This window comes from Gorilla gorilla, chromosome 15 (assembly GCF_029281585.2).
Source record: "Gorilla gorilla gorilla isolate KB3781 chromosome 15, NHGRI_mGorGor1-v2.1_pri, whole genome shotgun sequence".
Lineage (NCBI taxonomy): Eukaryota > Metazoa > Chordata > Mammalia > Primates > Hominidae > Gorilla > Gorilla gorilla.
In genome coordinates this window covers 27,327,545-27,354,938 of record NC_073239.2, presented here as the reverse complement: position 1 = coordinate 27,354,938, position 27,394 = coordinate 27,327,545, and the positions used below count along the sequence as shown (strand labels likewise).

Below are 27,394 nucleotides of genomic sequence, written 5' to 3'. Positions count from 1 at the left end.
GTGGCCACAGGGAAAATTTTCAGGAGCTACTGAATGAAGGAAGATGCACAGAGTTAATGGAATTTTGAACAATGGAGAAGAGATGAACTTACCTACTAAAAGGGGAATTTAAAATGACCCATGCTTGCAAGGTAGTGAATTTTTAAATGTACGTTTACTCATTTACTGTTACAAAGGAAATTTTGCTATTGCATCTTGAGTTTACTCTAGGGTAATTTTGATAAATTATCAGTGGACACTTCTATAATATTAAAAAAATGACTTTACGAAAGTAGTTTGCACAATGTGTAAAATGATAATATACCCAGTGAAGATTTAGAAGTTTTCATTATTTTTCAGACCTAAGGTGTGGCTTATGTTGAGTATGGATAATTTTACTGCCCTATTATAGGATATGTAATATGGCTTTAGATTTCAGAAGCAAGAGTAACCACTTTCAAGTTTCACTCTCATTTTGGAGAAACAAAGAGAAAGTGTATTGAAAGTATCCTTAGGTATGCAACTGCACATAATTCTAAACAATAGGAAATATACTGGGGGAGGAGTGGCCATGGCAGAATGAAGGAATGACATTTAGCATCATAGTAACTATTTACTTATATCACTGGTCTTGGTAAGAAGGGTCCCAGGATATTTTTGGCAAGAGAAATATTCTTAATCTCTGCCACTGACTTAAGAAGGGGTAAGCCCTAAATGGTGCCTGTCTCTAGGATCAGGCAGGGCCTTTGGTGGTTTGCCTATAATTAGGAATATATCTATATTCACATCTTTATCTAGGTTAGAAATATGACTATACAAGAGATCTTTCTTAATGCCCAGGCTACTATTTACCCAGGATCCTGTTTAAATATCAAATCTTTTTTACTTTTATAAACCTCGTTTTCAAAACTGGGAAAAATTGGTGCTGCCATTTGCCCTTTGATCCCAAACTTCTCCAAATTCCTTTCAAAGTCCTAGACTCTCTTTCAACCTAAAGTGATTTCATTCTTCCAAACTTTCAGAAGAATTTTTCTAGTATTTTATAGTATTATTTTACATATCCAATTTAGAGAATATCCATTCCAAAATACAAAATTTTGGAAAGTGGTGAGTTAAAAATATGTTATTTTCCTTCCATTCAGGTGTTTCTGTTTTATTTAATTATTTTTATTTTGAAAATTCATCTGTCTCTAATGGATAATCAATAATTTTGTATCGACTGAATAGGATAAAAGCCATATTAGGCAAAAACCTACCAAACAAAACACTAACTACTTTGATGCCTCTGTTTGCCATCTTCCTAGACAATGTACTAAAATGAACATACAGGGTCTACTACAATGCGTCTCTTGTGGGATTTCATACCAGTCCCAAGGTGCTCTGAGGCCATTATTTGCACATACCGAATGAGCATCTATTTATATAGGTGGCTACAGAAACACTACTCTCCAGGCATTTGGTAACCCATATCTAATACATTTATTTTTCATATGTTTATTCTTAAGGCTGGAGGAAGAAGTTGGCCATCAGGGTTATCTATTGTCCCTGTTTGCAGATGACATCATTGCATATCTAGAAAACCCCATCGTCTCAGCCCAAAATCTCCTTAAGCTGATAAGCAACTTCAGCAAAGTCTCAGGATACAGAATCAATGTGCAAAAATCACAAGCATTCTTATACGCCAAAAACAGACAAAAAGAGAGCCAAATCATGAGTGAACTCCCATTCGCATTGCTTCAAAGAGAATAAAATACCTAGGAATCCAACTTACAAGGGATGTGAAGGACCTCTTCAAGGAGAACTACAAACCACTGCTCAACGAAATAAAAGAGGATACAAACAAATGGAAGAACATTCCATGCTCATGGATAGGAAGAATCAATGTGAAAATGGCCATACTGTCCAAGGTAATTTATAGATTCAATGCCGTCCCCATCAAGCTACCAATGACTTTCTTCACAGAACTGGAAAAAAACTACTTTAAAGTTCATATGGAACCAAAAAAGAGCCTGCATTGCCAAGTCAATCCTAAGCCAAAAGAACAAAGCTGGGCATCACGCTACCTGACTTCAAACTATACAGCAGGTCTACAGTAACCAAAACAGCATGGTACTTGTACCAAAACAGAGATATAGACCAATGAAACAGAACAGAGCCCTCAGAAATAAAACCACACATCTACAAATACCTGATCTTTGACAAACCTGAGAAAAACAAGCAATGGGGAAAGGATTCCCTATTTAACAAATGGTGCTGGGAAAACTTGCTAGCCATATGTAGAAAGCTGAAACTGGATCCCTTCCTTACACCTTATACAAAATTAATTCAAGATGGATTAAAGACTTAAATGTTAGACCTAAAACCATAAAAACCCTAAAAGAAAACCTAGGCAATACCATTCAGGACATAGGCATGGGCAAGGACTTCATGTCTAAAACACCAAAAGCAATGGCAACAAAAGCCAAAATTGACAAATGGGATCTAATTAAACTAAAGAGTTTCTGCACAGCAAAAAAAAACTACCATCAGAGCTATAAATTTTCCTCTACGCACTGCTTTGAATGTGTCCCAGAGATTCTGGTATGTTGTGTCTTTGTTCTTGTTGGTTTCAAAGAACATCTTTATTTCTGCCTTCATTTTGTTATGTACCCAGTAGTCATTCAGGAGCAGGTTGTTCAGTTTCCATGTAGTTGAGCGGTTTTGAGTGAGTTTCTTAATCCTGAGTTCTAGTTTGATTGCACTGTGGTCTGAGAGACAGTTTGCTATAATTTCTGTTCTTTTACATTTGCTGAGGAGTGCTTTACTTCCAACTATGTGGTCAATTTTGGAATAAGTGCAGTGTGGTGCTGAGAAGAAAGTATATTCTGTTGACTTGGGGTGGAGAGTTCTGTACATGTCTATTAGGTCTGCTTGGTGCAGCACACCAACATGGCACATGTATACATATGTAACTAACCTGCACGTTGTGCACATGTACCCTAAAACTTAAAGTATAATAATAATAAAAAAGAAACTACCATCAGAGTGAACAGGCAACTTACAGAATGGGAGAAAATTTTTGCAATCTACTTATCTGACAAAGGGCTAATATCCAGAATCTACAAAGAACTCTAACAAATTTACAAGAAAAAAACAAACAACCCCATCAACAAATGGGAGAAGGATATGAACAGACACTTCTCAAAAGAAGGCAGCCAACAGACACATGTAAAAATGCTCATCATCACTGGCCATCAGAGAAATGCAAATCAAAACCACAATGAGATACCATCTCACACCAGTTAGAATGGTGATCATTAAAAAGTCAGGAAACAACAGGTGCTGGAGAGGATGTGGAGAAATAGGAACACTTTTACACTGTTGGTGGGACAAAAACTGGTTCAACCATTGTGGAAGACAGTGTGGTGATTCCTCAGGGATCTAGAACTAGAAATACCATTTGACCCAGCCATCCCATTACTGGGTATATACCCAGAGGATTATAAATTATGCTACTATAAAGACACATGCACATGTATGTTTATTGTGGCACTATTCACAATAGCAAAGACCTGGAACCAACCCAGATGTCCAACAATGATAGACTGGATTAAGAAAATGTGGCACCTATACCCCATGGAATACTATGCAACCATAAAAAATGATGAGTTCATGTCCTTTGTAGGGACATGGATGAAGCTGGAAACCATCATTCTCAGCAAACCATCGCAAGAACAAAAAACCAAACACCGCATGTTCTTACTCATAGCTGGGAATTGAACAATGAGAACACTTGGACATGGGAAGGGGGACATCACACACCAGGGCCTGTTGTGGGGTTGGGGGAGGGGGAAGGGATAGCATTAGCAGGTATACCTAATGTAAATGACGAGTTACTGGGTGCAGCACACCAGCATGGCACATGTATACATATGTAACTAACCTGCACGTTGTGCACATGTACCCTAGAACTTTAAGTATAATAATAAAAAATGCTCTTTCAAAAGAAATAAAAACAAATCACAAGTAGTCAGAAACTGGGCTTCCCTTTAGATGAGGTAGCAGGTCTTAGCTACAAGACTAGAAATGCCATGGTATTACAGCCTAAAATATCAAAGAAAGTGTTTTCTCAATTAGACTTAATTAATAGGGTATTACCATTTCTCAGTATTTTGTCTATTCTTAATAACTGGCAAAACATCCGGTCTCTCACTAGTAGATTTGGGCAACAAAATGCGGCCTTTTATACACATTAGCAAGCTACAGTTATACTCAGGGACCTGTAATATAAATAAGATGTATATCTTAAAGCTATTCACTGCAAGGAGGATGATAGTACTAAAATATGTCAGGATTCATTTTACCCATTGGTAAAATGAAAATAAAGTTGTATTTATCTCAAAGGGTAATTAAGGGATCAAATTAGGTAATAGAGGTAAAATGTTTAACATGCCATGTGCAAAGCAAGCTTTCAATAGATTTTAGTTATTAATACGTGTTATTTCTCTTTAGCTACTAGTAGTTGAATGAAGAAAATTCAACTATATTTATGGAATAGTCATTTATGCGATACTCGTTATTCTGAAGAACACCTTCTGTAATGACCCAAAACCAGTTCAGAAAACCACAACATTTCTGAATTCAATCTGGAGGTAAGTAATAGTTTCCTTTTCATACATACCAAAAATATCAATAGTAAGAAACCATTCTTCCCAATCCTATTTTATACCAATGTACGTCTGCTAATTCCTCTCCTTAACAGAAGATCCCCTTAAGTCATTATAGCAAGTCCATCTGTGCTTCAGTTCAGCACAATGAATATCTACTGAGTGCTTAATATGTTCAAAGCATGAATAACATACAACCCTTCTCTTCAACAAATTTCTAATCTGTATTAAATTTATAATATTAACATAGACATTTAGTCAAAGTAAGTCAGCAAACTTTGAACTGCCTGCCTCCATACATTACAACCAACATTTAGGTTTAGAATAAATTTACTTGTTGCTAACCTTAACAGAAATATAGCCGTTTTTAACTCAAATACTGCTTGTCCTTATTACTATATTTACAGATGAAGGAGGCAAAACAATGAGAGTCAAGTGAGTTGCTCCATTATTAATAAAACAAAAAGTAGAATTCACTGTTTCCTCTTATATACCAAGAGCTCCAGAGACAGTAAATTGTGGACAATTTAAATTAAAAGAAAGTGTTAAAATTTGTTGGAGTAATTTTGATATGGGTATTCCATTAGTGAAGAATGCCCAGAAGCAATTTTAGTTATGTGTACTCATTGTTTTATTCTAAGAATGGTATAGTTTGCCTCAAACAATGATTAAAAAATAGAAATAGTACCCATCAATGGATATATTTTCTTTTTGAATTTACTGACAAAAATGGTACAGATGGCACCCCAAATAGGAGACTGGCATGGACCCGTATCTTCTCTGTGAAAATGACTAATGTATCACTACGTTTCTGCCAGAACTACATGAAGAGCCTGCCAAAAATGATCATATCATTATCAGCTAGTGTTCCCAATTGTGCACTGTTTGTGTCATATATGGCTTCTCTGAAATGCAGAACTCCTACCTAAAGAAACCCTCCTAACATTACAAAACATGAACTTTTGCATGCTTTAAAAATGTTTTAAGGAAACTGTATTTATTCTACAGTAAACAGACATATTTTCCTGGTGTCAGTAAAAAAAAAAAAAATAGTAGCGCAAAAAAAATTGAAGATTCAAATGTCAAAGCTTATATTTGTAAACCCAAAATTAAATACAAAGAAAATTTGGTCTAGATGTCCATATAAACCAACAAGCTTTGGTCTCTCACCTATTATAGATTCTGAACTGATAGCCATATACCAAATATCTAGCATTAGCCATTTGGTCATATGGAGTCATTGATTTCTCTCAATTTGTGGGGTTTGAATAAAGATTTATTGAATGGGTTGATGCAATGTGCCTAATTACAATACACTATATGACCTTAAAATAAAAATGAATGTCAAATAAGAGGTTAGTTTAGTTATATATTACAAAGTATGCATTTATTTAGCTTCTCATTAGTTCCACCCTAGGCCAAAAAGTTAGCAGATTTTAAAATTTTAAATATATATATATATATGTATATATGTGTGTATATATATACACATATAATCAAACAACAAGGAACTGAATAGTGATATGCATACATTTATACACACACATATACACATATCCTTTTATACTACCAATTATAAAATATAACATATTTCCTACAAAACTAAATGTCTTTCTCAATTATAATATATAACGTAAAAAATATGGCCTCAGTGTAGAAAACTTCTAAAACAGTATTACTTATAAGGCTTTACTAAGTGTCATTGCTGCAAAATTTCTTCATCCTTACTATACTTTTAAATTTGAGACTCCACCCCACTTGATGTGAATCAAGATCTCTAGGGGTGGAGCCAGGGAGCGTGGATCACTGGCCTTCAGGATGAAGGCCAAGCCCTTCAGTATAGCCTATCATTCTTTCATAACATAGTAACATCCTACTTTTTCAGCCTCTCTCCTAATTTCCCCACACTGTGACAATATTCTAAATCGTAACTACAGTTGGCCGTGTACCACTCCTTTCATAGGTATGTGCCTTCATCCTGGCCTGCTGGACTTGTCCAACACTCTCCCTTTGACTGGAATACCCTTGCTTCCTCTCAGTCCTAACTTTCTGGTGGACTGTAACAGCTCCAAACTCAGCTGAAGGGAATTATTGTGAGAAAAAGTATTCCTGAAACCCAGAGCAATGTTTTCTGATCTGCCTCTCCTCATAAAGCCATGAGCTCCTTAAAAACCATCAACTGGCATCCTTATATACCCAGTACTCAGGGCAGTCTCTTAAATATAGTACCAATTCCAGAAATATTTATTGAATTTAATTAAACTAAAAAGGAAGATGACCAGGTTTTCAACCTATAGCTTAGCTACAAAAATATTTTGTAAGTCTTTTCTCCTAAATGAATACGAAATAATGGAATTTAATATCCAGTCAGGAGCTGTCTTCTTTCCCAACTACTCATTTTCCAACACTAGTTACTACTGTCAACTTCAAATTTCAGATTCTATACTTGATACTTGATTTTTAATCTAACCCAAAGCCCATTACGACTTCTAGACCAAGGGAAAAAACTGGTTAGGTAGATAGGACAGGATCTGCTGCCTTTTTTTCTGTTCTTCATGGATTTCCTAGTGCCTATGCAACTAGATGTTTGAATCACCATTTGTTTAGTTTTCAGAATTCTTTCTGATTCTGATCTGCTGCTTTACTTTGAAATTTGATAATTTTTTATGGGTCTCTGAGTTGTTAATAATAAGTATGGTGGCTGCTGTATTTTAGTCCCTAATACTAACATTCTGCAGTTTGCATAGTTTAACTTTTTATCATTATTTCCTAACCTAATGCTCATAGACTGACATATCTATTTCAAAATATTCATTATTTTAGAATTATTTATAGTAAAGACATGCAAAAAAGCAAACAAAGTATTTTTGTATTGATCATAACAGAGCATTAATATTTTCTTCAGTCTTACTCATATAAAGGCAAATACAAGATCATTCAGTTAGAAAGATTTTTCACTTTAACACTATTTCTCTACCAGAAATTGAGCTGTAGGTCACCTTTATATGTAAAATATTTCAAGAGAAAAATGATGGTTAGATAGAAGAAAAACATAATTTGAAAATTAGTCTTACAGGGTGTGGGAAGTTTGAATAGATGAAATATAGGGAAATTTTAGGGTAAGAAAATATTCTGTATGATGCCTTCATGGGGAATATATGAGATTAAATCCATAGAACTTTATGACATGAAGAGTGAACATTAATGTATGCAATTTTTTTTTATTTTAAGGAGTCATCTTTTAAATTTAAGAAGTCAGGATTACAGGATGGAATGCAGAATGTGATCATAAATTATCTAACCACATTACAAATGTAAAACAACCTCACTTGAAGGAGGTGAGGGAAAGATGCTGACCTACGTAACTAAAAATGATGGAGTCTGAAGGCTAAAGGCAAAAGGAATTGTGCATAAATATTATACCCTAGAGTATAACATTTTTCCCATGGGGATAACGGTTAACAATTCTGAAACCACAATAGATGTACACTGGAACTGAACAATTAAATAAATGGGTGGTGGAAGGTGGGAGCCAGATTTCTCACTGTTGGAGTGGGAGGTTATAGACAAGCAAGAGGAGACATGAATAATTCATGCAGTCATGGCTTAGAGTTGAAGACATCAGTTCGAACTTAATATAAATTCAGATGGGAGAGAAAGAGAGAGAGAGAACTATGCAAAGATATTTGTATATGTACACAGTTTTTTCATTTTTACTTTATCAGCTGAAAGGGCCTAAAAACAATGAGTTTAACTAGTAGCAAGATCTTGATTTCTCTCACCATTCTCCAAAAACAGGAACCAGGGTTCCTTGGAAAAATGACAGATCCTTGGACTAGGCAGGAAATGTACATAAGGCTAGAATATATTGTACTGCCAGCAAGTAAGGACATGTAAAACAAGCAAACAAACAAACCTTAACGATAGGAGTATGTCAAAGGGATATAGGGGGCACTTGAAAGATTTCCCAATGGCCAAAACTTGTACAACTTGAACAAAAAAATAAAGTAAATAAAATAGTATTGGGTTATAGCACAAATTATAAAATAAATATCCATAAGCCCATACTGATATAGATAAATTATTGAGTAAATAAATGAGAGATAATAGACAAATCTCCCATGCACAAGAATTTTAAATAATTTATGTAGATATTTCATTCTCAAGTAGGTGGTAGATAATTTTCCACTTCTTAAGTGTGGGCTGCTCATAGTGACTCTCTTACAAAGAATATAGAACAAACAGGGGGGATTTAAAAAAAAGACTGAGATGGAGTGGAGAAATCTCACCAACACTACCTCATCCAGTTGATCAAGGCCAATATCATCAACAGTGATAAATCATGTTGATAATATGTACGCTTGCTGTAATACGATGAAAGTGTTGTTTACCTTCGTATGGCTTCCCTCCTAAAATCTCATAATCCCAGTTTAATCGTGATGAAATAATCAGACTAATTCTGTCTGAGGGATATTCTGCAAAATACCTGATGAGCACTCCTCAAATTATCAGGCTCTTAAAAAGAAAAAAGTCTGAGAAACAGTCATAGTCAAGATGAGCATAAAGAAACACGACAACTAAATCTTGAAAAGAATTTACATTTTACCTAACATTTTTTTTCTTTTCCAAGATTTTCCAAGATTCTTACAAGTCAATCAAATTTGGTCAAAAAAATTTGGTCAAAATCATTCAACAAGTGTTTGGGAAGTTCCAAACATTCCCACATCTTCCTCCCTTCTTCTGAGCCTGCCTGTTACCCAGTTCCTAAGTCACTTCCACATTTTCAAGCATCTTTAGAGCAGTACCACCCCACTACTTTGGTACCAATTAACTGTATTAGTCCATCCTCACACTGCTATAAAGAGTTGCCCAAGACTGAGTAATTTATAAAGAAAGAGGTTTAATTGACTCACAGTTCCTCATGTCTGAGGAGCCCTCAGGAAACTTCAATCATGGTGGAAGGGGAAGAGGTACATCTTATCAATATTGGTTTATTAATTGTGCCAAATGCCATATGAATATAAGATGCAAATAATAAACTGGGTGTGGGGTATATGGGCAATCTGTACTAGCTTTGAAACTTTTCTGTAAATCTAAATCAAATGTAAAATAAAAGTTTAAGAAGTGGTCTTGAGGTGAATTGACTTCTAGATTGAGCTTGAAAGTGTTGTTATTGAGTACAAAACTAATGGAGGGGGTAACTTAATAGATCAGAGCTCAATGGAAAAGTTTACTATTTGAACATTGGCTAGAAATCCTTGTTTAGCTAGACAAGTTAGGACTCCAACAAGAGTGTGAACTGTCATAGTGCCATGGAAGCTGATGGATATGAATGCACACAATTGAGAAATGAAGCCCCAGGAGCAATTGGGAAATAACCATAGGATTCCCAGTCCAAGATATCCAATTGCAAAAGATTTTTATTTTTTATTTTAGTAAACTCAGTTCATTAAATTAATTTCAAAGGATGTTATAGTTTACCAGCATACATACCCAATAGAGTGATTAGAGAACAGTAAAGCTTCTTATCAGGTTAGACTGTAGGATGACTTATGAATTAGAAAGAAAGACTTATGAATTAGAAAGATTAGAGAACAGTAAAGCTTCTTATCAGGTTAGACTGTAGGATGACTTATGAATTAGAAAGAAAAGTTTCCAGTTGTTTTTAGTCTCATGCCCTCTAGGGTCTCTTTTAGCTCAATCATATGAAGATTTTGATTTCCAGTATATAAGACCCGGTATCCATTTAAACCAAGCACATACTTTAAAATACTGCTGTGTAAAAGACTACAGTGGCCATAAAGGGATAAAGCACGCTGATATTGTAAGGCTTTGTGTCCTCACCCCAATCTCATCTTGAATTATAATCCTCATAATCCCCATGTGTCAATGGAGAGGTCTGGTGGGAGGTGATTGGATCATGGAGACAGTGTCCTCCATGCTCTTTTCATAACAGGAAGTGAGTTCTCACAAGATCTGATGGTTTTATAAGTGTCTGACAGTTTCTCTTTCACAAACTTGCTCTCTCTTGCCTGCCACCATGTAAGATGTACCTCTTCCCCTTCCACCATGATTGAAGTTTCCTGAGGGCTCCTCAGACATGAGGAACTGTGAGTCAATTAAACCTCTTTCTTTATAAATTACTCAGTCTTGGGCAACTCTTTATAGCAGTGTGAGGATGGACTAATACAGTTAATTGGTACCAAAGTAGTGGGGTGGTACTGCTCTAAAGATGCTTGAAAATGTGGAAGTGACATAGGAACTGGGTAACAGGCAGGCTCAGAAGAAGGGAGGAAGATGTGGGAATGTTTGGAACTTCCCAAACACTTGTTGAATGATTTTGACCAAAATGCTGGTAATGATATGGACAATGAAGTCCAGGCTGTGGTGGTCTCTGATGGAGATGAGGAACTTACTGAGAACTGGAGGAAAGGTTGCTCTTGCTATGCTTTAGCAAAGAGACTGGCAGTATTTTGCCCTGCCCTAGAGATCTGGAGAACTTTGAACTTAACAGAGATGATTTAGAGTGTCTGGCAGAAGAAATTTCTAAGCAGCAAAGTATTCAAGATGTAACCTGGTTGATTTTGAAACCATTCAGTATTATGCATTTACACAGAGATGGCTTAAAATTGGAAATTATGTTTAAAAGGGAAGCAGAGTGTAAAAGATTGGAAAATCTGCAGCCTGACTGTATAAGTCAGAGTTCTCTAAAGGGACAGAACTAATTGGATAGATGAATATACAAAGAGGAGTTTATTAGGAGAACTGTCTCACATGATCACAAGATGAAGTCCAACAATAGGCCACCTGCAAGCTGAGGAGCCAGGAAGCCAGTCCAATTCCCAAAACCTCAAAAGTAGGGAAGCTGATAGTGCAGCCTTCAGTATGTGGTCAACAGGCCAAGAGCTGCTGACAAACCACTGTTGTATGTCCAAGAGTCCAAAAGCTGAGGAACATGGAGTCTGATGTTTGAGGGCAGGAAGCATCCATCACAGGAGAAAGATGGAGGTCAGAAGCCTCAGTCTGTCTACTCCTTCCAAATTCTTCTGCCTACTTTAATTCTCATCCCACTGGCAGCTGATAAAATGTGCCAACCCAGATTGAGGGTGGGTCTGCCTCTCCCAGTCCACTGACTCAAGTGTTAATCTCCTTTAGCAATTCTCACAGACACACCCAGCGATAATACTTTGCATCCTTCAATCCAATCAAGTTGACACGTAGTATTAACCATCACACTGACCATGTAGTAGAAAAGAAAAACCCATTTTCTGGGGAGAAATTCAAGCCAGCTTCAGAAATTTGCATGAGTAATGAGGAACACAATGTTAATAGCCAAGAAGATGAGGAAAATATCTCCAGGGCATGTCAGAGACCTTCCTGGTAGTCCCTTCCCATCACAGCCCAGGAGGCCTAGGAGGAAAAAATGATTTTGTGGAACAGGACAAGGGCCTCACTGCTGCTCTGTGCAGCCTTGGGACTTGGCAGCCTCCTTCTCAGCCATGGCTAAAAGGGGCCAATGTACAGCTCAAGTCATTGCTTCAGAGGGTGCAAGCCCCAACTTTTGGTGACTTCCACATGGTGTTGGGACTCTGGGTGCACATAAGTCAAGAATTGAGGTTTGAGAACCTCCGCCTAGATTTCAGAGGAGGTATGGAATTGCCTGGATGTCCAGGCAGAAGTTTGCTGCCATGGTGGAGCCCTCATGGAGGACCTCTGCTAGGGCAGTGCAGAAGGAAAATGTGGGGTTGGAGTCCCCACCGGGGTACTGCCTAGTGGAGCTGCAAGAAGGCGGCCACCACCCTCCAGACTCCAGAATGGTAGATCCACCAACACCTTGCCCTATGCACCTGGAAAAGCCACAGACACTCAACTCTAGCCAATGAAAGAAGCCAGGGAACAGGGGATTGAGGGGAGGCTGTACCCTGCAAAGCCACAGGATTGGAGCTTCCCAAGATTGTGGGAGCCCACCTCTTGCATCAGCATGCCCCAAATGTGAGACATGGTGTCAAAGGAAATCATTTCAGAGCTCTAAGATTTAGTTACTGCCCCGTTGGATTTCAGATTTTCATGGGACCTGTAGGCTCTTTGTTTTGGCTAATTCCTCTCGTTTGCAATGGGATCATTTATCCATTGCCTATACCCCAACTGTATCTTGAAAGCAACTAACTTGCTTTTGATTTTACAGGCTCCTAGGCAAAAGGGACTTGCCTTGCCTGAAATGAAACTTTGTACTTGGACTTTTGAGCTAATGTTGAAATGAGTCAACCCTTTGGGGGACTGATGGGAAGGCATGATTGGTTTTGACAAGTGAGGACATGAGATTTGGGGGGTGCCAGAAATGGAATGATATAGTTAGGCTTTGTGTCCTCACCCAAATCTCTTCTTGAATTGTAATCCCCACAATCCCCACATGTCAAAGGGTAGACCACGTGGGAGGTGATTGGACCATTGGAGTGGTGTCTCCCATGCTGTTCTCATGATAGTGAGTTCTCATGAGATCTGATGGTTTTATAAGTGTCTGAAAGTTCCTCCTTCACACATTCACTTTCTCTCACCTGCCACCATGTAAAAGGTACCTGTTCCCCTTCTGCCACTAATGAACGTTTCCTGAAACCTCCCCAGCTATTTGGAACTGTGAGTCAATTAAACCTCTTTTCTTTATAAATAACCCAGTCTTGGGCAGTTTTTTATAGCAGTGTGAGAACAGACTAATACACATGCCCTTTCAAATATCATACTAGAGTGTTACCAGTAGGATCTTCCAACTCAGCTTCAGTCATGAAGTTCTTTGAGTATTAGGCGATTTATTTGTTTTATTGCTGGGCATGTAGCTTAGACGTATTATATCTGTATTAATCTGTTCTCATGCTGCTAATAAAGACATACCTAAGACTGGGTAATTTATTTTAAAAAAGAGATTTAATTGATCCACAGTTACACATGGCTGGGGAGGCCTCACAATCATGGTGGAAGGCAAAGGGGAAGCAAGACACGTCTTACACAGCATCAGGCAAGACGGTGTGTGCAGATCTCGTGGGACTCATTCACTATCACGAGAACAGCACAGGAAAGATCTTGCCAAATGATTCAAATTCTCCCCACTTGGCCCCTCTAATGACACTTGGGGATTATTACAACTCAAGATGAGATTTGGGTGGGTGACACAGCCAAAACTTACCACTCTGCCACTGGCCTGTCCTAAATCTCATGTGCTCACATTTCAAAACCAATCATTCCTTTCCAACAGTCCCTCAAAGTGTTAACTCATTTCAGCATTAACTCAAAAGTCCATAGTCCAAAGTCTCATCAGAGACAAGGCAAATCCCTTCCACTTATGATCCTGTAAAATCAAAAGCAAATTAGTTACTTCCAAGATACAATGGGGGTACAGGCATCGGGTAAATACACCCATTCCAAATGGGATAAATTGGCCAAAATGAAGGAGCTACAGGTCCCATGCAAGTCTGAAATTCAGTGGTCAGTTAAATCTTAAAGGTCCGAAATGATCTCCTTTGACTCCATGTCTCACATTTGGGGCATGCTGATGCAAGAGGTGTTTTCCCATAGTCTTGGACAGCTCTAGCTCTGTGGCATTGAAGGGTGCAGCCCCCTCCTGGTTGCTCCATGCAAGTTTGAAATCCAGCAGGGCAGTAATTAAGTCTTAAAGCTCCAAAATGGTCCCCTTTGGCTCCATGTCTTGCATTCAGGGCATCCTATGCAATAGATGGGATCCCACAGTCTTGGGAAGCTCCATCCCTGTGGCTTTGCAGGGTGTAGCCACCTCGCCAACTCCCTACTACCAGCTGCTTTCATGAGCTGGCGTTGAATGTTTGCAGCTTTTCCAGGCACACAGTACAAGCTGCAGGTGGGTCTACCATTCTGGAGTCTGAAAGATAGTGGCCCTCTTCTCACAGCTCCACTAGGCAGTGACCCAGTGGAGATTCTGCATGGGGACTCACGCCCCATATTTCCCTTCTGCACTGCCCTACCAGAGGTTCTCCATGAGGGCCCCTCCCTGCAGCAAACTTTTGCCTGAACATCCAAGCATTTTCATACATCTTCTGAAATCTAGGCGGAGGTTCCCAAACCTCAATTCTCGACTTCCATGCACCCACATACTCAACATCACATGGTAGCTGCCAAGGTTGGGGGCTTCCACCTTCTGAAGTAATAGCCTGAGCTGTACATTGGCCCCTTTCAGCCAGGGCTGAAGTGGCTGGGACACAGGGCACCAAGTCCCTAGGCTGCACATAGCATGGGGACCCTGGGCCCAGCCTATGAAACCATTTATTTTCTCCTGGGCCTCTGGGCCTGTGATAGGAGGGGCTGCAGGGTAGTTCTATGACATTGCCTGGAGACATTTTCCCCTTGGTCTTGGGGATTAAAATTAGGCTGTTTGCTACTTACACAAATTTCTGCAGCCAGCTTGAATTTCTCCCCAGAAAAGGGGATTTTCTTTTCTATTGCATTGTCAGGCTGCAAATTTTCCAAACTTTTATGCTCTGCTTCTCTTATAAAACTGAATGCTTTTAAGGGCACCCAAGTTCCCTCTTGAATGCTTTGCTGCTTAGAAATTTCTTTTGCTAAATACCCTATATCATCTCCCTCAAGTTCAAAGTTCCACAAATCTCTAGGGCAGGGGCAAAATGACACCAGTTTCTTTGCTAAAACATAGCAAGAGTAACTTTTACTCCAATTCCCAACAAGTTCCTCATCTCCATCTGAGACCACCTCAGCCTGAATTTCATTGTCCATATCACTATCAGCATTTCGGGCAAAGCCATTCAACAAGTCTCTAGGAAGTTTCAAACTTTCCCCCATTTTCCTGTCTTCTTCTGAGCCCTTCAAACTGTTCCAGCCTCTGCCTGTTACCCAGTTCCAAAGTCACTTCCATATTTTTGGGTAACTTTTCATCAATGCCCCACTCTACTGGTACCAACTTCCTGTATTAGTCTGTACTCATGCTTCTATTAAAAACACACTCAAGACTGGGTAATTTATAAAGAAAAGAAGTTTAATTGACTCACTGTTCCACATGGCTGGGGAGCCCTCACAGTCATGGTAGAAAATGAAGGGGAAGCAAGATACATCTTACGCGGCAGCAGGCAAGAGGGTAAGTGCAGGAGAACTCCCCTTTATACAACCATCAGATCTCATGAGACTCATTGATTATCACAGGAATAGCACAGGAAAAGACCTGCCTCCATGATTCAATTACCTCCCACCCAGTCCCTGCCATGACACATGGGGATTATTACAATTCAAGGTGAGATTTGGGTGGGAACACAGAGCCAAACCATATCAACAAGTATAATATGTTTGTGTAGAACTCTAAATAAGTTTATCATTACCCAAATTTAATCAATAAAAAGGAAGTCTTACCAATATGACTCTAATTTTATTATGTTTGCATATATTCTTAAAATAACCTTGCTGCATATCACTTATTGTCCATTCATATTTTCACTTAATTTGTATTCCAATGACTAAATCACATACAGAGGTGTTTTCAATAATTTCTGTCATATCTAGAATATAAAATTCTACATCAGCTAGCTTAGCCACAACACCCATCAGATAATTTCCAAGTGATTTATGATAAAAATTATTTTAATATGCAGTTTTCTGAGACCTACCATAAGTTGCCACAGGCCTACTATATCTATATCTAGATCTAGCTATCATCTATCTATCTATCTATCTATCTATCTATCTATCTATCTATCTATAGAGAGAGAGACTCCTCTTTTTTGCCATTATGTGTAGACTTCCTAATGGAATTCTGTATATGTTTCCCTCAGAAATATGCTAGTGATATCTTCTAACAGAAAAGTGCAGAGTGACACACTATGAATGTCATGAGAAAAAAATATGGTGGTTAGAAGCATGGACTCCAGAGACATTCTGTTCTTAGTCCCAACTTCTTTGCCCACTAGGTGTGTAACACTGAAGAAGATGCTAAAACTCTCTTTGCCTCATTTTCTTCGTCTGTAAAATGTTATCTTGTCACAATTTAATAATATGTTATCTCCCTCAAGTACACAGTGGCTAGCATATAGCAAGTTAAACGTTTGTTGAATGAGGGAATAAATGAATGAATGGATCAGGAGTAGTCAGCAAGCGTTTGGAGTGATTATACACACTAGGAAATATGAGTGGAACGAGTAGAAACTGTGAATGCTAGATGGAGTTTTAACAATTATAATGCTAGTAGGAATCTACTTGCAATGTTGCCCACTATTGAACCCAGCAGAGCTTATATTAAATGTTGGCCTTCTTTCTGGATATGTACCTGGAACCTTACCCATGTGGTTTTCTCAGCTTATTTTCATTCAAGCTGAAACTTCATCAGCTTCACACTTAATATAGGTGCCTCACAGGCTTTCAGTAAATTTAAGGTAATTTATGATTTCATCTTTCTCAAGTAATTTTCAATCAAGTAAAGTTATCCAACAAGACTGGAAGTTGCACATGGAAACATTTTATTTTAAGGTTTCATTAGTATGCATAAATTCACAGCCCCTCCCAATCTCTATCCATTTTTGCAAGTAATTGAAAAAAAGTGACTCAACATATGTGGATACCAGTTTTTAGGTTAGCAAATGGGGCATGGCATTTTAAGTGTTTTAAATGTGGAACGTTAACTGTGTTATGATTTAATGTTTAATAATGAACTTGATTCTTCTTTTAAAATGAAGAAAACATCCTGTGGTAAACGTGAAAAAAAAAAAACAACAACAGAATAATGCCATAGAAAATACATTATCATATGAGGCAGGACATCTGTTTTCCAGCCCCTTTATTCATTACCTGTGGGTAATGAATTTTGCTTAATTTACTTGGCCTCAGTTTCTACATCTGTTGAACACAGACAATAATTATGTGCGTAAACAAAGGCAGAAGCTTAACCAAATCCTTTCATTCACTTACTATCTACTAAGCCCCTATAATATGCCAATGTTAGACTTTTCCCTTGTCCTTTAGCTGTTTGTACAAGACCCCACATAGGCACAAACTGGAGAAGAGCACTGTGTGCAATCATGGTGGGTGGCATGGTGCGTGGTCACTTGCTCATGCAGCTACTTGGACATCTAGTCCTGCCTGGACTCAATCCAAAGGTACCATTTCCATCTTACAATGGACTTCTGCTGAGAACATCTGACTTCGACTTGCCAAGTCTGACAGAATCCAGCTCATAATGGACATTTTCAGATGCATGGTCACTTTGGGTTTACTCCAAGGTCAACCATTCTGTCTCTGTCAGGGCCAAGTAATGTCAAGAGCTGTTTCTCAAAGTATATGTAATCTCAAAGTGTATGTAATCTCTACATATGTAATCTCTTCCTCAGAGCGTATGCGATCTCTAGGCATAATGGCATGACCCTGTTCTAGAATTCCAGGGGCCTGCACTGAGTTATCTTAATGGGGATTGACATAATCTCCATATGGCTTCCTTTTTCACTATTGGCATCCCACCCCCCACCCCCCAACTATTATACATCTTGGTGTATAGCCTTTTTCTTTCCTTATCAGAATCAGCACCATAGAGTCTGCTAGGTCATATAGTCCAAGTGGCAGGACTGGTGCACTGAAGCCTGGAATTTCTGCAGAGTCATTTTCTGCTCAAGGCTGGACTTAAAATTGACAGCCTTCCCTGTCACTCACTATTACACCAAAGCAATAGTTCTAGATGTGGAATGTGCTGCATCCAGAACTTGGAAAATACCTACTAGGTGCAGTGCTTCCATTTTTGTTGTAGGAGATGGAAGATTCAGCAATTTATTTTACTTTGGAAGAGATACCCCAGCACACCTCTGACAACTCCATCCTTAAATTTCACAGAAGTAGCAGGTCCCTAACACTTCTTAGGGTTTAATCTCCCATCCTCAGAGTAGAAGTGTCTTACCAAAGCCTTAAGCATACTAGTTCACCTCTTGCCCATCCTCTCCAATCAATATAATGTCATTGTTGTAATAGATCTGCGTCATATTCTGTGGAATGTTCATGCAGTTCAATTCTCTTTGGACTATATTATGACAGAAGCAGGAGAGGTAATATATCACAGCTACAAAACTGTAAATAAATACCGTTATTTGTTTACATAAATGAAAATTGTTCTGATCTACTTTTCTAAGTAAAATGGAGAAGAATGCATTTGCCAAATCACTGGCCACATGCTATATACCTATGACCTTAATAAACCTTAATAATGTGCTCTAGCAATGATACCACATAAGCCAGTGCACCTGTGACCTAGATTACTACTTGGCTAAATCTGCTGTAGTCTTCAGTCATTATTCAGGATGGGGTTTATGCAGAGACCAAACTAGTAAAACAAGTAGAGAAATGATAAGGACTACTGCAACTACATCTTTTACGTTTTTAATAATGGCACTCAACTCCCTCCAGCCCCTACCATGAGTGTTCTTATCCAAATGACCAAGGACGCAATGTGGGTTGTTCCCACTGCCAAGTATGTTAATTCCAATTATGTACATTCAGCAATTAGGAAAATGACCACTGAGCAAGTCCTTTGACCTAGTGGCCACATTGTGACCTGGACCTTATCCAGGATTCCATGAAGGTCTGCTTTCTAAACAAGATGCCAGGACACTTTGGGTGTTTAAGCTCCACCAACTGGCCTCTATTTATTTGGGATTCCATTATTCCATAGATGTTGATGAGCCCAGCTCTTTGACTATCTCTCTTATAATGAGTCAGGGATAAGTAGGCCAGCCACCACTGAACTTCTTAGTGATCTTGTGCCCAGTTTACTAATTTATTCCATATGCCCTGGGTAAATAAGGTATCCTCTGAGCTTTTCTGTGGAACATAATCTTCTGATGGATCCTTTGTCTTAGATAATATATCCATTTCAGCAAGCCCAATTCCCTCAGATCATTCATTCCTTCTTTCACCATCTTCCAGGGAAATGGGATTTCCACTTTGCTGACTGTTGGACATAGCCTTTTCCAGACTTCTAATGGCCACTCTAGGAGAGAGTTTCCCTACTCCCATTGGCTTCCTACTAGTCTTAATCCAGTATCCTAAGAAAGCGTCCCCAAGTCAATGAATTATTCTTCATCCAGTCTTGCATTCTTGCCTCTTTGATCAAGCCTCCTCAAAATCCATTTCCTGATGTACTCTACCAGCTTCTGTTGGCACATGCTAACAAATTCTTGAAATTCTCTTGGTGTATAGTCTTTTCCCTTCCTTATTAGGCCCAGCACATCTTCTATTGTGCTATGTAGGGATTTAACCCTAGTTAGCATCTTTTCAGTCAAGATATAAGGTGAAAGCAGCTCCCAAGGGCAATACTTGTTAATTTATGGAAGAAAAGCTTCTTCAGCATTATTCAGCATAGGGAAGTGCTGGCTGTTACTAGCGAAGGGTAACTAGGGAAGGGAAAGCCCGGAGGGTAAGTGGATCTTACAGAGTTAACCTCATCAAGGGTAGTCAATCAGATACAATCCCATGTTTTTAGGCGCTAGATTTTCCCCACAACGGAGCTTGTCTTCAGCCCATACTCCTAGACTTTTGCATAACAGATATGCCTTGGCTGAGTATTCAAATTTTTCTGATGCTCTGCAACTCTAACAAATGACATCTTCAGGCTGCTGCTCAGATATATCTGCTTTTCCACTACAGAAAAAAAAAAAAAAAAGCCTGTTTAAAGGGTACCTCAGAGGCCCTCTGGCTGCCACCTTTAGCCATTAACTGTTTGTTTACTGTCCCCAATCTGTAATTATCTATCTGCAGGGCATCTATACAACTTAGCAATAGCCAGCCAACTCTGTCTTTATAGGCACTGTTTCCAAATGACCTACATAATTGCACTTGCTAAAGCATTCCCCTCCAGGAATATTTTCCTGGGGTACCACTAGTGAAACCTTTAGCAGTTGAACTGCCACCTTGTGCCAGGGACAATTCATGCCCCTCTACTAACCAGAATAGCATCCTCTTCAACCCAGCAGGTGATGGGTGAGCCAGTCTCTAAAATTTCCATCCCACCACAGCCAATTTTCTCAAACTACTCTCAGAACTGTATGTGCTGGTTCAAGTACTCCAAGAAGCCAATGACAAGGCAAAATTAGACACTCAAGAAATACCTTAAAGGAAATTGGGAAAGGAACTAGAGGAGGAGGAGCCTGAGAAAGCTATCAAGCTGTGATGCAGATCTGAGACTTTTTAAAGAGAATGGGAAGGAAAGACTTGTGGGTGGAAGAGCCTTAGACCACAGGGCAATTTTAAGGAAGTTCAGCAATCATGGGAATCCTGGAGACAAAGCCATAATGCTTTCATGTCTCCTGAGAATGGGCCTTAGTGTCTCTGCCACACTCCTCACTGGCTGGGAGCAGCCTATGGTAGATACAGCAACAGAAGTGAATTTCAGAGCTCAGCAGCTGAAGCTATGGGTCAAAGATACTCCATAGTCTGAGATCTAAGACGTTCATTTTCATGGCTGCCACAGATACTCCATAGTCTGAAGTCTAAGATGTGCATTGTCATGGCTGCCATAAATCAGCACTTATTGAGATCTTAAACACGCCAGTCACCACTCTAAGCATATTTTAGGAATTACCACCTTGATTCTTCACAACATGGTAAGATTTGTTCTTTAATTATTCTGTTTTCATAGATGAGACAACTGAAGCTAAGTGGCTTGCCCAGCTAGAAAGGGATAACAATGGATTTAAACCCAGGTTTTTCTGATTGCACAGCTCGATGTATTTAACTACACAGTCCCTGTCCTCAAAGGGCTTAGGACCGGCCAGAGAAAAAGATGTGGGAATAGAAAACGTAATAAAACATCATTTTCTTTTATGCTAACAATTACAAAGTGTCAGTAAGAACGATTGTTACAGTTACCAAGTGTCTGCAAGAAAGATTACTTCGGTCTGGAGGGTATGAGAAAGTTTCTGCTTATACTTATAAGGAAGATTACACATTTCTGTGGAGAGTAAAAAAAAAAAAGGATTCCAGGGAAACAGGAAATAACACTGAATAAGAAGAAGACATGGAAGAGTATCACAATGCTAGTTCCGGCATGGACCTTAGCATTTTCGTGTTAAGTCCGAAGCTCCTAGGAGCAGTTCACTCTTTTCTCCAGAAGAGATTTAAACAAATACTGTTAATGTCAAAACAAACAGAAAGGATGTTGATCCCAGAATAAAAAGGCAGACAAGGAGAAGTCAATGGAAGACAGAGTGACATCTGAAGCAACAGCAATAACAGCAGCAGGCAGCCCATTGCCATCCTTGGAGGTAAAAGTAAAGCCAGCATTTGCAGAGAATGTGGAAAGGAGGCAGTCTTCAGGAGAAGCCAACTGGGTAATTAACTATTGGTACTAAAAGACCATGGTGGGAGCCACAAAGACAAATAACTGTCCACAATGTGAAATACACACCCTGGTGTTAAAAATAAACACCTCATTGAATGTTGTAGGAAGGAGCAGCCCTGAAAAAAGGATTTGGGTGGAACAAAATGGAAAATTTTTCTTATATTTAGAGTCAACCTAATGAGTATGTAGATTCTGATTCCTAGGTATCAGAATCTTAAATGGCATATGACATGATCCAGCAATCCCACTTCAACAAATTCTTTTTATATAAATTATATTATGAATACATGAAAATAAACATACAAAATGTGAAGTATTGCTTGCAATAGAAAAATTGGAAATAACTGAAATACTCATAGATAGGTGAATTACTATGCTATTGTATATTAAAATACATCTACCTGGGAGAAGTTAATTATGTGCCCAACAAATACTTACTGAGAAATTACCACGGGCCAGCATTGTGCCAAGAGCTAGGGACACAGAAGCAAAGAAGACTGATGTGGCCTCTGATCCTGCAGAGCTTGTAGTCTGGAAAACTAGACAACCAAGTAAATGATGACCCATAAAGATCAAGAGGAAAATAGGATGTTATATGATAGACAAAGAATTGAGATGGGAGGTTGGAGGAGGGGAACTTTAATATTTAATAAAATAGGTGGTAGAGAATATCCCTTTGAGGTAATATTTAAAGTGAAGCTGAAGGAATAATGTAAAACAGCCATTGGAAAAAGAGCAGAGGAACAACGTTCTAAGCAGAGGAATTTATGAGTAAGAGCCAGGGGCAAGATACGAGAGAGGGGGCTACCCATAAAGGTCACACCCCCGAGTAGATGAGAGAGCACAGTATCTGGCTTACAAGGAGGGAGATGGTCCTTTAATAGGAGAGACTTCCTGCATTTTAATATAAAAAGTAAATAAGATAGGTAACAATGGAAGTAGGCATATGTCTATTTGCTGATAAGAACATGAGAGAATTAGTTCCCATCTACCATTTTCTGTTTTCCTCTGTGAATTATAATGTGAGTGGATGATGAAGGAGTGTAAGTATATGAGTAAGGTAGAAAGAAAAAAAATAAGGTACAAAATAATTTTCCTAGAAGTGGGAAAGAGGATCTATTAAAAAATATGTAGCAGCATTTTCAAAGAAGTGTTCAAAGAATATAGATAATTGCACACAGCACAAATATACATACTAATTACTCTTTTTGTAATTGATAGACTTCATTCTCTTTGTTTGGTTTTTCATTTGGCAAAACCTCCGTATTTAACACATGCAAAAAAAAAAACTGTGGAAATGGCAAAGATAAACAATTAAAAACATAATGAGATTTAAACAAGGATATATACATTATAAGCAGCCATGTAAATATAAATACATTAAACTTATTAAAATAAATAAAGTTGCAAATGGAATGACTCATTTTAACGTTATTTACCAAATGAAATGAACTAAAATGAATCTTTTCCCAAAATAACTTTTTGAAAAATTTTACTGTTTAAAGTGTCTCAGGTTTCAGGGAAAAAAAAAACATATGGGCAGGTAGGAAATTTAAAATAAATGCAGAAGTCTTTGTACAGACTAAATATAGATATAATAGTGTGCCAGGCTTTCGTTGAAATTTCTCTCTATATAACCTGTAATACACCCACTATTTACCTTTTAAAATGTTCATTTCTAAAGAACAAGTAACTAATTGAAATGCCAATTAACAAGGTATTTATATTTCTTTTGTTTTCATTTCTGCACACATGTATGACTGAGAACTCAAGAGAAAAGGCCACTTGACTGATACGGTTTGGCCATGTCGCCACCCAAAATTCATCTTGAATTATAACTCCTATGATTCCCATGTATCGTGGGAGGGACCTGGTGGGAGATAATTGAATCACGGGGGCAGTTTCCCCCATACTGTTCTCATGGTAGTGAATAAGTCTCATGAGATCTGATGGTTTGATAAGGGGAAACCCCTTTCGCTTGGTTCTTCATTCTCTCTTGCCTGTGGCCATGTAAGTGGTCCTTTGCTCTTCTGCCATGATCATGAGGCATCCCCAGCCACGTGGAACTGTGATTCCATTAAACCACTTCCACGTTACAGATTACCAAGTCTCAGGTTTGTCTTTATCAGCAAGAAAACAAACTAATATACTGACTATAAAATAAAGGGAATAACCATGAAGTAGACATCAGCATAACATTTTGAACCAAATAAAAACAGAAATTTGAACCAGTGTTAAAATTCTAAAATTCTAAAAACTCTTTTAGAGTTCCAAATAGCCTCTTTGGGAGTCATTTTCAAGTATTAAAGAAGGGCATTAAAATCATCTTAACGCCGGTAGTTTAAAACACCAATATATATCAGAATTATGTGGATATTTACTGAAAAGGTGAATATGTAGGCTTCACTCTGTGACTAAGGAATCAGAATCTCTGCGGTAGCCCAGAAATCTGCCTTTTTGTAAAGCTCCCCAGATGGTTTTGAAGTAGGTGACTTTTGACCACATGTTGAAAAAATATTGCTGGTTAAATTTCAAATTATATTTTAGATAGATGATCATGGTGCAACAATTTTCAAAAAAAGTAACTTTTATTACCCAATGAAAACTTTTGGTTCTAGGTAATTTTAAGAATTGGTTGTCCAATCAAAGTTTGGTGATACTAATATGTTGTAGAATCATACACATGTCTTGGAAACAAAAATCCTAACCCTTAATCTACATATATAAATGTCCATTTTCAATTGGAGAATGTCTGTCTTTATACATTGCTATGGTGTGGTAAATTTAAAGAGGTTGGTTTGTTCATTCCACGGATAGTTTAATATTTAGAATTGTGAAGGACCCAGAAAGAAATGGATTCTTTTGGCACCACCGCAAGTAGCAATGTGGATTGCAAGATTTTAATGGAGGTTGTTTAACACTCATGTGTGATTGTCTTGATGAGTAAACTATGAAAGAAAATATTTTTTAAAAATCTACCTGGATGGCTACAGGTGACATCAGATAAAGTAGCTGATAAAGTAGTTGAACCACCATAGCCAGGAAGCACAACTCACCCAGAGATAAGCTGAAAAGAAATTCATTTATGGAGAAGCTGAATCTGTCAGATCTTTATGCCAAAGTGTTTACAGGTTCCAAGGGGACAACTGGAAACACGAACAAATGACTCTATGAGTGATCTGATTTCTGAGGAGAGGTGGGAAGGTTGGAAGATCGTAATCACCAATCTCTGAGACGTGAAATGTCTAATAGCCACCAGCCATATGTAGATACCACACATGAAATGGGAGCAGTGCAAATTAGACTTTGAATCTTTAATTTTATTTAATTTTCATTAATTTAAATTTAAACAAAAATCTGGTATTCTATTCAGCTATTCTAACATTTTTAAGTATGTTTTGGATAACTCAGATATAAATGTGTTCATTTTGTTCAAGTGTATACTTTATGAAATATAAATACAGGTCAAGTATACCCAATGAAAATTTAGTATCCTAATTGAGAGCCACTGTAAGTAGAAAATATACACTGGATTTTAAAACCTTGATATAAAAAAAGTAAACTATCTCATTAATAATTTTTTAATATTGATTACACGTTGAAATGCTAATATTTGGAAAAACATGACTAAATAATATATTTTACTGAAAATAATTTCACTTGTTTGTTTTCACTTTTTAAAATGTAGCTACTAGAATATTTAAATTTACATAGCGTATTAGTCCATTCTCACATTGCTATGAAGAAATATCTGGCACAGGGTAATCTATAAAGAAAAGAGGTTTAATCAACTCACAGTTCCACATAACTAGGGAGGCCTCAGGAAACTTACAATCATGGCAGAAGGCAGCACTTCACAGGGCGGCAGGAGAGAGAATGAGTGCCAAGCAAATAAGGAAGCCCCTTACAAAACCATCAGATTCTGTGAGAACTCACTCATTATCAGGAGAACAGCATGGGGGAAACTGCCCCCATAATTCAATTATCTCCACCTAGTCCTGCCCTTGACATGTGGGGATTATTGCAATTCAAAGTGAGATTTGGATGAGGACACAGAGCCAAGCCAAATTACATAGGTAGCATGCATTATATTTTGATTGGATAGGGCTGCTTAGACAACGTTGAACAAGTTGTTCCATAGTAAGTTTATATCCAGCTTGCCATATATTTCTGCCATTACCTTGTACATTGAACCAGGACAGAGAATCTTGTATTTAATAATTATTAATAAATTACATAAGGAAACTGAGGATTTTTATTTGCACACAGAGAGACCTAGAGCAATTGGTATTCTTTCAGAGTCACAGCAAGAGTATATGGGCTTGCTAGCTTTCAGGAACACGGTCTCAAATAAATGAAGTTACTGCATCTACCAGCATCTGCTAGTTTGCCTCTGTCCCCAGAACATGAAGAGAGAAAACATAGACAGAAGTAGAAAGAATAAAATCATGATTCACTTAAAGGGACCTAATAATGTGAGGAGAAATATCAAGATGGACCTCCTGAAAATTGGCCTTCTTTATGATAAGATGCAAATAATTACATTTCTGACACTAAAAAATTTTAGAAGTAAAGCAGATGAATATGATCTTTCAGAAAGCTATGCAAAAAAAAATACAGAACTCTTTTGTACCCCAAATTTTTATTATTCAACAATTTCAAAATGTTTCTGTGAAATAGAGATATAGTGGCCAGGGTTTTCCATCAAAAACATAGTTCTCACCTGTAATCTCAGCACTTTGGAAGGCCAAGGTGGCAGATCACATGAGGTCAGCCATGGCCAACATGGTGAAACATCCTCTCTACTAAAAATACAAAAATTACCTGGGCAGGGGGTCAGACACCTGTAATCCCAACTGCTTGGGAGGCTGAGGCAGGAGAATTGCTTGAATCCAGGAGGCGGAAGTTACAATGAGCCAAAATCACACCACTGCACTCCAATCTGGGTGACAGAACTAGACTCTGTCTCAAACAAGAACAAGAACAAGAACAAGAACAACAACAAACATAGTTCTAAGTTAAGTATCACTTTGTTATCCATGAAAACAAATAAAAGTTTGAAATTTAGACCATTTGGAAATTTAAGAAAAGTTATGCTTTGTTAGAAAACAATGTGACTTTGTATGATATAAACATTAATTTAAAACATTCAATGCCTTCAGCAAAAAAAGTGCTGTGCCAAATACTTTGGAGAATGCAAATATGAGCTATATGGAAGTACTTTCATCTGATAACAAGCAAATGTCTATTCTCAGGAAATATTCTCTCTAGATTTCATCCACACTCTTTTAACTTTCCTCTCTTCACAGCTGTTTCTTGTTCTCATCTTTCCAGGTTCTCTTCTTGGAGTGTGTCACCTCTGAAACTCATGTTGAAATTTGATTCTCAATATGGCCGTATTGAGTAGGTGTTTGCATCATGGGGACAT

General features: G+C 38.0%; 1 long non-coding RNA gene across 1 annotated transcript; it reads left to right on the top strand.

Moving 5' to 3' along the window:
- LOC134757111 (uncharacterized) lies at positions 1–27,392 on the top strand. Its single transcript, XR_010130732.1, has 3 exons — positions 1–131; positions 1,485–4,610; positions 27,301–27,392. It is a non-coding gene; the product is annotated as an uncharacterized lncRNA (long non-coding RNA).
- Positions 27,393–27,394: the final 2 nt, after the last annotated feature.